This window comes from Humulus lupulus, chromosome 6 (genome assembly GCF_963169125.1).
Source record: "Humulus lupulus chromosome 6, drHumLupu1.1, whole genome shotgun sequence".
In the NCBI taxonomy this organism is placed as follows: Eukaryota; Viridiplantae; Streptophyta; class Magnoliopsida; order Rosales; family Cannabaceae; genus Humulus; species Humulus lupulus.
This window is the reverse complement of record NC_084798.1, coordinates 140604103-140613646: the sequence shown is the minus strand read 5'-3', so window position 1 is coordinate 140613646 and position 9544 is coordinate 140604103. Positions and strand designations below refer to the sequence as shown.

The 9544-nt window shown below is 43.6% G+C and overlaps 27 non-coding genes and 1 pseudogene across 27 annotated transcripts; all 28 read right to left on the bottom strand.

The window, feature by feature from the left end:
* Window positions 1-83: 83 nt before the first annotated feature.
* On the bottom strand, window positions 84-202 carry LOC133786324 (5S ribosomal RNA). The gene has a single exon (XR_009871489.1). It is a non-coding gene; the product is annotated as a 5S ribosomal RNA (ribosomal RNA).
* A 226-nt stretch (window positions 203-428) lies between these two features.
* LOC133786516 (5S ribosomal RNA) lies at window positions 429-547 on the bottom strand. Its single transcript, XR_009871672.1, has one exon. It is a non-coding gene; the product is annotated as a 5S ribosomal RNA (ribosomal RNA).
* Window positions 548-775: 228 nt separating this feature from the next.
* Window positions 776-894, bottom strand: LOC133787289 (5S ribosomal RNA). Its single transcript, XR_009872319.1, has one exon. It is a non-coding gene; the product is annotated as a 5S ribosomal RNA (ribosomal RNA).
* Window positions 895-1115: 221 nt separating this feature from the next.
* On the bottom strand, window positions 1116-1234 carry LOC133786496 (5S ribosomal RNA). The gene has a single exon (XR_009871653.1). It is a non-coding gene; the product is annotated as a 5S ribosomal RNA (ribosomal RNA).
* Window positions 1235-1461: 227 nt separating this feature from the next.
* On the bottom strand, window positions 1462-1580 carry LOC133786735 (5S ribosomal RNA). Its single transcript, XR_009871880.1, has one exon. It is a non-coding gene; the product is annotated as a 5S ribosomal RNA (ribosomal RNA).
* A 226-nt stretch (window positions 1581-1806) lies between these two features.
* LOC133786414 (5S ribosomal RNA) lies at window positions 1807-1925 on the bottom strand. Its single transcript, XR_009871576.1, has one exon. It is a non-coding gene; the product is annotated as a 5S ribosomal RNA (ribosomal RNA).
* A 220-nt stretch (window positions 1926-2145) lies between these two features.
* On the bottom strand, window positions 2146-2264 carry LOC133787093 (5S ribosomal RNA; annotated as a pseudogene).
* Window positions 2265-2489: 225 nt separating this feature from the next.
* LOC133786323 (5S ribosomal RNA) lies at window positions 2490-2608 on the bottom strand. Its single transcript, XR_009871488.1, has one exon. It is a non-coding gene; the product is annotated as a 5S ribosomal RNA (ribosomal RNA).
* A 223-nt stretch (window positions 2609-2831) lies between these two features.
* Window positions 2832-2950, bottom strand: LOC133786377 (5S ribosomal RNA). The gene has a single exon (XR_009871540.1). It is a non-coding gene; the product is annotated as a 5S ribosomal RNA (ribosomal RNA).
* A 224-nt stretch (window positions 2951-3174) lies between these two features.
* On the bottom strand, window positions 3175-3293 carry LOC133787890 (5S ribosomal RNA). Its single transcript, XR_009872878.1, has one exon. It is a non-coding gene; the product is annotated as a 5S ribosomal RNA (ribosomal RNA).
* A 221-nt stretch (window positions 3294-3514) lies between these two features.
* Window positions 3515-3633, bottom strand: LOC133788048 (5S ribosomal RNA). Its single transcript, XR_009873029.1, has one exon. It is a non-coding gene; the product is annotated as a 5S ribosomal RNA (ribosomal RNA).
* A 226-nt stretch (window positions 3634-3859) lies between these two features.
* Window positions 3860-3978, bottom strand: LOC133786990 (5S ribosomal RNA). The gene has a single exon (XR_009872127.1). It is a non-coding gene; the product is annotated as a 5S ribosomal RNA (ribosomal RNA).
* A 223-nt stretch (window positions 3979-4201) lies between these two features.
* LOC133786438 (5S ribosomal RNA) lies at window positions 4202-4320 on the bottom strand. Its single transcript, XR_009871599.1, has one exon. It is a non-coding gene; the product is annotated as a 5S ribosomal RNA (ribosomal RNA).
* Window positions 4321-4545: 225 nt separating this feature from the next.
* LOC133788077 (5S ribosomal RNA) lies at window positions 4546-4664 on the bottom strand. Its single transcript, XR_009873056.1, has one exon. It is a non-coding gene; the product is annotated as a 5S ribosomal RNA (ribosomal RNA).
* Window positions 4665-4886: 222 nt separating this feature from the next.
* LOC133786437 (5S ribosomal RNA) lies at window positions 4887-5005 on the bottom strand. The gene has a single exon (XR_009871598.1). It is a non-coding gene; the product is annotated as a 5S ribosomal RNA (ribosomal RNA).
* Window positions 5006-5231: 226 nt separating this feature from the next.
* Window positions 5232-5350, bottom strand: LOC133787039 (5S ribosomal RNA). The gene has a single exon (XR_009872173.1). It is a non-coding gene; the product is annotated as a 5S ribosomal RNA (ribosomal RNA).
* Window positions 5351-5575: 225 nt separating this feature from the next.
* On the bottom strand, window positions 5576-5694 carry LOC133788148 (5S ribosomal RNA). The gene has a single exon (XR_009873123.1). It is a non-coding gene; the product is annotated as a 5S ribosomal RNA (ribosomal RNA).
* A 158-nt stretch (window positions 5695-5852) lies between these two features.
* On the bottom strand, window positions 5853-5971 carry LOC133787844 (5S ribosomal RNA). Its single transcript, XR_009872835.1, has one exon. It is a non-coding gene; the product is annotated as a 5S ribosomal RNA (ribosomal RNA).
* Window positions 5972-6196: 225 nt separating this feature from the next.
* LOC133787955 (5S ribosomal RNA) lies at window positions 6197-6315 on the bottom strand. The gene has a single exon (XR_009872941.1). It is a non-coding gene; the product is annotated as a 5S ribosomal RNA (ribosomal RNA).
* Window positions 6316-6538: 223 nt separating this feature from the next.
* On the bottom strand, window positions 6539-6657 carry LOC133788116 (5S ribosomal RNA). Its single transcript, XR_009873093.1, has one exon. It is a non-coding gene; the product is annotated as a 5S ribosomal RNA (ribosomal RNA).
* Window positions 6658-6882: 225 nt separating this feature from the next.
* Window positions 6883-7001, bottom strand: LOC133787954 (5S ribosomal RNA). Its single transcript, XR_009872940.1, has one exon. It is a non-coding gene; the product is annotated as a 5S ribosomal RNA (ribosomal RNA).
* A 224-nt stretch (window positions 7002-7225) lies between these two features.
* LOC133788115 (5S ribosomal RNA) lies at window positions 7226-7344 on the bottom strand. The gene has a single exon (XR_009873092.1). It is a non-coding gene; the product is annotated as a 5S ribosomal RNA (ribosomal RNA).
* A 227-nt stretch (window positions 7345-7571) lies between these two features.
* Window positions 7572-7690, bottom strand: LOC133786890 (5S ribosomal RNA). Its single transcript, XR_009872031.1, has one exon. It is a non-coding gene; the product is annotated as a 5S ribosomal RNA (ribosomal RNA).
* A 225-nt stretch (window positions 7691-7915) lies between these two features.
* Window positions 7916-8034, bottom strand: LOC133788139 (5S ribosomal RNA). Its single transcript, XR_009873115.1, has one exon. It is a non-coding gene; the product is annotated as a 5S ribosomal RNA (ribosomal RNA).
* A 227-nt stretch (window positions 8035-8261) lies between these two features.
* LOC133788052 (5S ribosomal RNA) lies at window positions 8262-8380 on the bottom strand. The gene has a single exon (XR_009873032.1). It is a non-coding gene; the product is annotated as a 5S ribosomal RNA (ribosomal RNA).
* A 220-nt stretch (window positions 8381-8600) lies between these two features.
* Window positions 8601-8719, bottom strand: LOC133786327 (5S ribosomal RNA). The gene has a single exon (XR_009871492.1). It is a non-coding gene; the product is annotated as a 5S ribosomal RNA (ribosomal RNA).
* A 222-nt stretch (window positions 8720-8941) lies between these two features.
* On the bottom strand, window positions 8942-9060 carry LOC133788097 (5S ribosomal RNA). The gene has a single exon (XR_009873075.1). It is a non-coding gene; the product is annotated as a 5S ribosomal RNA (ribosomal RNA).
* Window positions 9061-9287: 227 nt separating this feature from the next.
* On the bottom strand, window positions 9288-9406 carry LOC133786450 (5S ribosomal RNA). The gene has a single exon (XR_009871610.1). It is a non-coding gene; the product is annotated as a 5S ribosomal RNA (ribosomal RNA).
* Between the last annotated feature and the right edge of the window lie 138 nt (window positions 9407-9544).

Genomic DNA, 9544 nt, shown 5'->3' with positions numbered 1-9544 from the left:
TAAAGAGTAAAAACAGAAAATACAAACTTTTGAGCCGTTAGTGGATTTTTGATGAACAAAAAAAAAAAAAAATGATGTTTTCAGGGGTGCAACACGAGGACTTCCCAGGAGGTCACCCATCCTAGTAATAATCTCGCCCAAGCACGCTTAACTACGGAGTTCTGATGGGATCCGGTGCATTAGTTCTAGTATGATCGCACCCTGAATGTTTGGTCCGCAATATTCATTTATAGCGAACACGTGTGTCCTCCCTTTTCTCCCTCGGATCAACTAGGAACTTCTTATTCGCTGCTTGTTAGTGACCACGGTGTTAACCCCTCAAGGGAAACGGAATAAATGACTCTTTAAAGATTTAAAACAGAAAATACAAACTTTTGATCCGTAAGTGGATTTTTAAAGAACAAAAAAACAAAAAAATGACGTTTTCAGGGGTGCAACACGAGGACTTCCCAGGAGGTCACCCATCCCAGTACTACTCACGCCAAAGCACGCTTAATTGCGGAGTTCTGATGGGAACCGGTGCTTTAGTGCTGGTATGATCGCACCCGGAATGTTTGGTCCGCAATATTCATTTATAGCGGACGCGTGTGTCCTCCCTTTTCTCCGTTGGATCAACTAGGAACTTCTTATTCGCTGCTTGTTAGTGACCACGGTGTTAACCCCTCAAGGGAAACGGAATAAATGACTCATTAAAGATTTGAAGCAGAAAATACATACTTTTGACCCGTAAGTGGATTTTTTGAAGAACAAAAAAAAAAAAAAAATGATGTTTTCAGGGGTGCAACACGAGGAATTCCCAGGGGGTCACCCATCCCAGTACTACTCTCGCCCAAGCACGCTTAACTGCGGAGTTCTGATGGGATCCGGTGCATTAGTGCTGGTATGATCGCACCCGGAATGTTTGTTCCGCAACATTGATTTATAGCGAACGCGTGTGTCCTCCTTTTTCTCCCTCGGGTCTACTAGGAACGTCTTATTCGCTGCTTGTTAGTGACCACGGTCTTAACCTCTCTTAGGAAACAGAATAAATGACTCTTTAAAGATTTTAAACAGAAAATACAAACTTTTGAGCCATAAGTGGATCTTTGAAGAACAAAAAAAAAATGATGTTTTCAAGGGTGCAACACGAGGACTTCCCAAGAGGTCACCCATCCGTGTACTACTCTCGCCCAAGCACGCTTTACTGCGGAGTTCTGATGGGATCTGGTGGATTAGTGCTGGTATGATCGCACCCGGAATGTTTGGTCCGCAATATTCATTTATAGCGAACGCGTGTGTCCTCCCTTTTCTCCCTGGGATCATCTAGGAACTTCTTATTCGCTGCTTGTTAGTGACCACGGTATTAAGCCCTCAAGGGAAACGGAACAAACGACTCTATAAAGAGTTAAAACAGAAAATACAAACTTTTGATCCGTAAGTGGATTTTTGAAGAACAAAAAAACAAAAAAAATGATGTTTTCAGGGGTGCAACACGAGGGCTTCCCAGGAGGTCACCCATCCTAGTACTACTCTCGCTAAAGCACGCTTAACTGTGGAGTTCTGATGGGAACCGGTGCTTTAGTGCTGGTATGATCGCACCCGGAATGTTTGGTCCGCAATATTCATTTATAGCGGACGCGTGTGTCCTCCCTTTTCTCCCTCGGATCAACTAGGAACTTCTTATTCCCTGCTTGTTAGTGACCACGGTGTTAACCCCTCAAGGGAAACGGAATAAATGACTTTTTTAAGATTTAAAATTGAAAATACAAACTTTTGAGCCATAAGTGGATTTTTGAAGAACAAAAAAATAAAAATATGATGTTTTTAGGTGTGCAACACGAGGACTTACCAGGAGGTCACCCATCCTAGTACTACTCTCGTCCAAGCACGCTTAACTGCGGAGTTCTGATGGGATCCGGTGCATTAGTGCTGGTATGATCGCAACCGGAATGTTTGTTCCGCAACATTCATTTATAGCGAACGCGTGTGTCCAACCTTTTCTCCCTCGGGTCAACTAGGAACGTCTTATTCGCTGCTTGTTAGTGACCACGGTCTTAACCTCTCAAAGGAAACAAAATAAATGACTCTTTAAAGATTTTAAACAGAAAATACAAACTTTTGAGCCGTAAGTGGATTTTTGAAGAACAAAAAAAAATGATGTTTTCAAGGGTGCAACACGAGGACTTCCCAGGAGATCACCCATCCTAGTACTACTCTCGCCCAAGCACGCTTAACTGAGCAGTTCTGATGGGATCCGGTGCAATAGGGCTGGTATGATCGCCCCGGATAGTTTGGTCCGCAATATTCATTTATAGCGAACGCGTGTGTCCTCCCTTTTCTCCCTCGGATCAACTAGGAACTTCTTATTCGCTGCTTGTTAGTGACCACGGTGTTAACCCCTCAAGAGAAACGGAATAAATGACTCTTTAAAGAGTAAAAACAGAAAATACAAACTTTTGAGCCGTTAGTGGATTTTTGATGAACAAAAAAAAAAAAAAACGATGTTTTCAGGGGTGCAACACGAGGACTTCCCAGGAGGTCACCCATCCTAGTAATAATCTCGCCCAAGCACGCTTAACTACGGAGTTCTGATGGGATCCGGTGCATTAGTTCTAGTATGATCGCACCCTGAATGTTTGGTCCGCAATATTCATTTATAGCGAACACGTGTGTCCTCCCTTTTCTCCCTCGGATCAACTAGTAACTTCTTATTCGCTGCTTGTTAGTGACCACGGTGTTAACCCCTCTAGGGAAACGGAATAAATGACTCTTTAAAGATTTGAAACAGAAAATACAAACTTTTGAGCCGTAAGTAGATTTTTGAAGAACAAAAAAAAAAAATGATGTTTTCAGGGGTGCAACACGAGGACTTCCCAGGAGGTCACCCATCCCAGTACTACGCTCTCCCAAGCACGCTTAACTGCGGAGTTCTGATGGGATCCGGTGCATTAGTGCAAGTATGATCGCACCCGGAATGTTTGGTCCACAATATTCATTTATAGCGGACGCGTGTGTCCTCCCTTTTCTCCGTCGGATCAACTAGGAACTTCTTATTCGCTGCTTGTTAGTGACCACGGTGTTAACCCCTCAAGGGAAACGGAATAAATGTCTCTTTAAAGATTAAAAACAGAAAATACAAACTTTTGAGCCGTAAGTGGGTTTTTGAGAACAAAAAAAAAAAAAATGATGTTTTCAGGGGTGCAACACGAGGACTTCCCAGGAGGTCACCCATCCTAGTACTGCTCTCGCCCAAGCACGCTTAACTGCGGAGTTCTGATGGGATCCGCTGCATTGGTGCTGGTATGATCGCACCCGGAATGTTTGGTCCGCAATATTCATTTATAGCGAACGCGTGTGTCCTCCCTTTTCTGCCTCGGATCAACTAGGAACTTCTTATTCGCTGCTTGTTAGTGACCACGGTGTTAACCCCTCAAGGGAAACGGAATAATTGTCTCTTTTAAGAATAAAAACTAAAAATACAAACTTTTGAGCCGTAAGTGGGTTTTTGAAGAACAAAAAAAAAATGATGTTTTCAGGGGTGCAACACGAGGACTTCCAAGGAGGTCACCCATCCTAGTACTACTCTCGCCCAAGCACGCTTTACTGCGGAGTTCTGATGGGATCTGGTGGATTAGTGCTGGTATGATCGCACCCGGAATATTTGGTCCGCAATATTCATTTATAGCGAACGCGTGTGTCCTCCCTTTTCTCCCTGGGATCATCTAGGAACTTCTTATTCGCTGCTTGTTAGTGACCACGGTTTTAACCCCTCAAGGGAAACGGAACAAACGACTCTTTAAAGATTTAAAACAGAAAATACATACTTTTGATCCGTAAGTGGATTTTTGAAGAACATAAAAACAAAAAAATGATGTTTTCATGGGTGCAACACGAAGACATCCCAGGAGGTCACCCATCCCAGTACTACTCTCGCCCAACCACGCTTAACTACGGAGTTCTAATGGGATCCGGTGCATTAGTTCTAGTATGATCGCACCCTGAATGTTTGGTCCGCAATATTCATTTATAGCGAACACGTGTGTCCTCCCTTTTCTGCCTCGGATCAACTAGGAACGTCTTATTCGCTGCTTGTTAGTGACCACGGTCTTAACCTCTCAAAGAAAACAGAATAAATGACTCTTTAAAGATTTTAAACAGAAAATACAAACTTTTTAGCCGTAAGTGGATTTTTGAAGAACAAAAAAAAAAAATGATGTTTTCAAGGGTGCAACACGAGGACTTCCCAAGAGGTCACCCATCCTAGTACTACTCTCGCCCAAGCACGCTTAACTGCGGAGTTCTGATGGGATCCGGTGCATTAGTGCTGGTTTGATCGCACCCGAAATGTTTGGTCCGCAATATTCATTTATAGCGAACGCGTGTGTCCTCCCTTTTCTCCGTCGGATCAACTAGGAACTTCTTATTCGCTGCTTGTTAGTGACCACGGTGTTAACCCCTCAAGGGAAACGGAATAAATGTCTCTTTAAAGATTAAAAACAGAAAATACAAACTTTTGAGCCGTAAGTGGGTTTTTGAGAACAAAAAAAAAATAAAATGATGTTTTCAGGGGTGCAACACGAGGACTTCCCAGGAGGTCACCCATCCTAGTACTGCTCTCGCCCAAGCACGCTTAACTGCGGAGTTCTGATGGGATCCGCTGCATTGGTGCTGGTTTGATCGCACCCGGAATGTTTGGTCCGCAATATTCATTTATAGCGAACGCGTGTGTCCTCCCTTTTCTGCCTCGGATCAACTAGGAACTTCTTATTCGCTGCTTGTTAGTGACCACGGTGTTAACCCCTCAAGGGAAACAGAATAAATGTCTCTTTTAAGAATTAAAACTAAAAATACAAACTTTTGAGCCGTAAGTGGGTTTTTGAAGAACAAAAAAAAAAATGATGTTTTCAGGGGTGCAACACGAGGACTTCCAAGGAGGTCACCCATCCTAGTACTACTCTCGCCCAAGCACGCTTTACTGTGGAGTTCTGATGGGATCTGGTGGATTAGTGCTGGTATGATCGCACCCGGAATATTTGGTCCGCAATATTCATTTATAGCGAACGCGTGTGTCCTCCCTTTTCTCCCTGGGATCATCTAGGAACTTCTTATTCGCTGCTTGTTAGTGACCACGGTTTTAACCCCTCAAGGGAAACGGAACAAACGACTCTTTAAAGATTTAAAATAGAAAATACATACTTTTGATCCGTAAGTGGATTTTTGAAGAACAAAAAAACAAAAAAATGATGTTTTCATGGGTGCAACACGAGGACATCCCAGGAGGTCACCCATCCCAGTACTACTCTCGCCCAACCACGCATAACTACGGAGTTCTAATGGGATCCGGTGCATTAGTTTTAGTATGATCGCACCCTGAATGTTTGGTCCGCAATATTCATTTATAGCGAACACGGGTGTCCTCCCTTTTCTCCCTCAGATCAACTAGGAACTTCTTATTCGCTGCTTGTTAGTGACCACGGTGTTAACCCCTCAAGGGAAACGAAATAAATGACTCTTTAAAGATTTGAAACAGAAAATACAAACTTTTGAGCCGTATGTGGATTTTTGAAGAACAAAAAAAAAATATATGATGTTTTCAGGGGTGCAACACGAGGACTTCCCAGGAGGTCACCCATCCCAGTACTATACTCGCCCAAGCACGCATAACTGCGGAGTTCTGATGGGATCTGGTGTATTAGTGCTGGTATGATCGCACCCTGAATGTTTGGTCCGCAATATTCATTTATAGCGAACGCCTGTGTCCTCCCTTTTCTCCCTCGGATCAACTAGGAACTTCTTATTCGCTGCTTGTTAGTGACCATGTTGTTAATCCCTCAAGGGAAACAGAATAAATGTCTCTTTCAAGAGTAAAAACAGGGGTGCAACACGAGGACTTCCCAGAAGGTCACCCATCCTAGTACTACTCTCGCCCAAGCACGCTTAACTGCGGAGTTCTGATGGGATCCGCTGCATTGGTGCTGGTATGATCGCACCCGCAATGTTTGGTCCGCAATATTCATTTATAGCGGACGCGTGTGTCCTCCCTTTTCTCCGTCGGATCAACTAGGAACTTCTTATTCGCTGCTTGTTAGTGACCACGTTGTTAATCCCTCAAGGGAAACAGAATAAATGTCTCTTTTAAGAGTAAAAACAGAAAATACAAACTTTTGAGCCGTAAGTGGATTTTTGAAGAACAAAAAAAAAATATATGATGTTTTCAGGGGTGCAACACGAGGACTTCCCAGGAGGTCACCCATCCCAGTACTACGCTCTCCCAAGCACGCTTAACTGCGGAGTTCTGATGGGATCCGGTGCATTAGTGCTGGTATGATCGCACCCGGAATGTTTGGTCTGCAACATTCATTTATAGGGAACGCGTGTGTCCTCCCTTTTCTCCCCCGGATCAACTAGGAACGTCTTATTCGCTGCTTGTTAGTGACCACGGTCTTAATCTCTCATAGGAAACAGAATAAATGACTCTTTAAAGATTTGAAACAGAAAATACAAACTTTTGAGCCGTAAGTGGATTTTTGAAGAACAAAAAAAAAAAATGATGTTTTCAGGGGTGCAACACGAGGACTTCCCAGGAGGTCACCCATCCCAGTACTACGCTCTCCCAAGCACGCTTAACTGCGGAGTTCTAATGGGATCCGGTGCATTAGTGCAGGTATGATCGCACCCGGAATGTTTGGTCCGCAATATTCATTTATAGCGGACGCGTGTGTCCTCCCTTTTCTCCGTCGGATCAACTAGGAACTTCTTATTCGCTGCTTGTTAGTGACCACGTTGTTAATCCCTCAAGGGAAACAGAATAAATGTCTCTTTTAAGAGTAAAAACAGAAAATACAAACTTTTGAGCCGTAAGTGGATTTTTGAAGAACAAAAAAAAAATATATGATGTTTTCAGGGGTGCAACACGAGGACTTCCCAGGAGGTCACCCATCCCAGTACTACGCTCTCCCAAGCACGCTTAACTGCGGAGTTCTGATGGGATCCGGTGCATTAGTGCTGGTATGATCGCACCCGGAATGTTTGGTCTGCAACATTCATTTATAGGGAACGCGTGTGTCCTCCCTTTTCTCCCTCGGATCAACTAGGAACGTCTTATTCGCTGCTTGTTAGTGACCACGGTCTTAATCTCTCATAGGAAACAGAATAAATGACTCTTTAAAGATTTGAAACAGAAAATACAAACTTTTGAGCCGTAAGTGGATTTTTGAAGAACAAAAAAAAAAAAATGATGTTTTCAGGGGTGCAACACGAGGACTTCCCAGGAGGTCACCCATCCCAGTACTACGCTCTCCCAAGCACGCTTAACTGCGGAGTTCTAATGGGATCCGGTGCATTAGTGCAGGTATGATCGCACCCGGAATGTTTGGTCCGCAATATTCATTTATAGCGGACGCGTGTGTCCTCCCTTTTCTCCGTCGGATCAACTAGGAACTTCTTATTCGCTGCTTGTTAGTGACCACGTTGTTAATCCCTCAAGGGAAACAGAATAAATGTCTCTTTCAAGAGTAAAAACAGAAAATACAAACTTTTGAGTCGTAAGTGGGTTTTTGAAGAACAAAAAAAAATAATAAATGATGTTTTCAGGGGTGCAACACGAGGACTTCCCAGGAGGTCACCCATCCTAGTAATACTCTCGCCCAAGCACGCTTAAATACGGAGTTCTGATGGGATCCGGTGCATTAGTTCTCGAATGATCGCACCCTGAATGTTTGGTCCGCAATATTCATTTATAGCGAACACGTGTGTCCTCCCTTTTCTCCCTCGAATCAAATAGGAACTTCTTATTCTCTACTTGTTAGTGGCCACGGTGTTAACCCTCAAGGGAAACGGAGTAAATGACTCTTTAAAGATTTGAAACAGAAAATACAAACTTTTGAGCCGTAAGTGGGTTTTTGAAGACCAAAAAGAAAAAAAAATGATGTTTTCAGGGGTGCAACACGAGGACTTCCAAGGAGGTCACCCATCCTAGTACTACTCTCGCCCAAGCACGCTTTACTGCGGAGTTCTAATGGGATCTGGTGGATTAGTGCTGGTATGATCGCACCCGGAATATTTGGTCCGCAATATTCATTTATAGCGAACGCGTGTGTCCTCCCTTTTCTCCCTGGGATCATCCAGGAACTTCTTATTCGCTGCTTGTTAGTGACCACGGTATTAACCCCTCAAGGGAAACGGAACAAACGACTCTTTAAAGATTTAAAACAGAAAATACATACTTTTGATCCGTAAGTGGATTTTTGAAGAACAAAAAAAAAAAAAAAATGATGTTTTCAGGGGTGCAACACGAGGACTTCCCAGGAGGTCACCCATCCCTGTACTACTCTCGCCCAAGAACGCTTCACTGCGGAGTTCTGATGGGATCCGGTGCATTAGTGCTGGTATGATCGCACCCGGAATGTTTGGTCCGCAATATGCATTTATAGCGAACGCGTGTGTCCTCCCTTTTCTCCGTCGGATCAACTAGGAACTTCTTATTCGCTGCTTGTTAGTGACCACGGTGTTAACCCCTCAAGGGAAACGGAATAAATGACTCTTTAAAGATTTGAAGCAGAAAATACAAACTTTTTACCCGTAAGTGGATTTTTGAAGAAAAAAAAAAAATGTTGTTTTCAAGGGTGCAACACGAGGACTTCCCAGGAGGTCACCCATCCTAGTAATAATCTCGCCCAAGCACGCTTAACTGCGGAGTTCTGATGGGATCCGATGCATTAGTGCTGGTAAGATCGCACCCGGAATGTTTGTTCCGCAACATTCATTTATAGCGAACAGTTGTGTCCTCCCTTTTCTCCCTCGGGTCAACTAGGAACGTCTTATTCGCTGCTTGTTAGTGACCACGGTCTTAACCTCTCAAAGGAAACAGAATAAATGACTCTTTAAAGATTTTAAACAGAAAATACAAACTTTTGAGCCGTAAGTGGATTTTTGAAGAACAAAAAAAAAAATGATGTTTTCAGGGGTGCAACACGAGGACTTCCGAGGAGGTCACCCATCCCAGTACTACGCTCTCCCAAGCACGCTTAACTTCGGAGTTCTGATGGGATCCGGTGCATTAGTGCCGGTATGATCGCACCCGGAATGTTTGGTCCGCAATATTCATTTATAGCGGACGCGTGTGTCCTCCCTTTTCTCCGTCGGATCAACTAGGAACTTCTTATTCGCTGCTTGTTAGTGACCACGTTGTTAATCCCTCAAGGGAAACAGAATAAATGTCTCTTTCAAGAGTAAAAACAGAAAATACAAACTTTTGAGTCGTAAGTGGGTTTTTGAAGAACAAAAAAAATAAATAAATGATGTTTTCAGGGGTGCAACACGAGGACTTCCCAGGAGGTCACCCATCCTAGTAATACTCTCGCCCAAGCACGCTTAACTACGGAGTTCTGATGGGATCCGGTGCATTAGTTCTAGAATGATCGCACCCTGAATGTTTGGTCCGCAATATTCATTTATAGCGAACACGTGTGTCCTCCCTTTTCTCCCTCGAATCAAATAGGAACTTCTTATTCGCTGCTTGTTAGTGACCACGGTGTTAACCCTCAAGGGAAACGGAGTAAATGAC